The sequence below is a fragment of the Artibeus jamaicensis genome, unplaced genomic scaffold (assembly GCF_021234435.1).
Source record: "Artibeus jamaicensis isolate MK-2021 breed Jamaican fruit bat unplaced genomic scaffold, CSHL_Jam_final scaffold_474, whole genome shotgun sequence".
Lineage (NCBI taxonomy): Eukaryota > Metazoa > Chordata > Mammalia > Chiroptera > Phyllostomidae > Artibeus > Artibeus jamaicensis.
Window position 1 is genome coordinate 43,529,650 of NW_026522046.1, and position 1,398 is coordinate 43,531,047.

Here is a 1,398-nt window from a genome sequence, read left to right on the forward strand (position 1 = left end):
TTCAAAGCAATGCCCTCTCCAAAACCATTCCCCATCCCCTCACCCCCATCTTCTGCTCAGAGCACTTTATTGCTTTCTCTGTAAAAGCACTGACCACTCTCTACATTTTTAAAATCACTTGTACTCATTCTGAGTACATGTTTTCATCATTGTACTCTTTTGCCACATTTGGACAGGTTCTCAAAGACTTCTAGAATGTTCCCATCCTCCCTTCTGACTACTCCTTTTGTTTGTTTGTTTCTTTTTCTTTCTTCTCTCCACTAACAGCATTCTCTTGGGTTCCAGATCTTTATCTGATCTCTTCTCTCTTTTTTTTGGTGCTCTCTTTTATTCTTCTGGCTCAAACTCCTCCTCTCTGGAAAAAGTCCTGAATATAAATGTTGAACCTCTGCTCTTTTTGGTTTTTTTTTGAGGTTTTCTTTGTGTGGTTTTTTTTTTTTTTGAGTGCCAGTGGAGCGTGTCTCCCAATTTTATATCCAATGTGTAGGTGGCACTTCCAAAAAGCAATGTCTCAAACCAGACTCTCCACTATATCTACCTTATAAATGGCTGTCCTCATTATTCCAGACATCTTCCCCCACTTGAGCCATCTCCAATGGCAAAGTTCAAATTTCGGGCCCTTTTTAAGCCTTCTCTCCCTCTCTCTCTGGGCAAGTCCTACAAAATCCTAGAGATTGAATCTCAGTGTTTCTCAGCTGTGCTGTTCACCTCTGCCTTGTCTCAGATGGAGTCTTTATTGTGCCTCAACTCCTCATTTCTGATGCCTCTGCACTGACCAATGCCTCCACTCCAGTTTGTCCAACACGATATGAGCAACCCATTCTCCTAAAAATGTGCTTGACCATAGCACTCACTCCTTAAAATTCCAGCAAACTTTCTTTAGTTTCTTCTGAATTAATTGCACAATACGGAGGCTCCTTGCAGCCTTGTCCCAGGCAGCCTTTGTCATCTTTCTCCTGCTCCTCCCCTGCAGAGACCCAGTCTGGCACCCAGACCAGGAGCTCTTCCCATGCTGTGGCTGTGCTTTGTGCCCCAGTTCAGCAGCCCCCAGTCTTTGCAAGTGCCCCTGGCCTCAGCTCTATCCATGTGGCTGAGGACTTTTTATTGGTCCCCTGCTACATAGTATATGTCTCTATTAGACTTCTTGGTTACTAAATTCACTCTTGTGTTTGTTTTATCCACCTAGAACCCTATAAGCTCCTTGGAACCAAAGACTTTACAGTTTGGTGACGTAAGCAGTGGGAGTAACTGGGATAAAACACTGGTGTTTGCCATTTACCTGTTGAGTGGATTTGGTTAATTAATTTTTTCTGAACAACCATTTCCTCTTCTGCAAAATGGAGACAACACAAATCTTGCAGGATTGTGGGAAGATGGACTTAAATAATGTACAAAAGT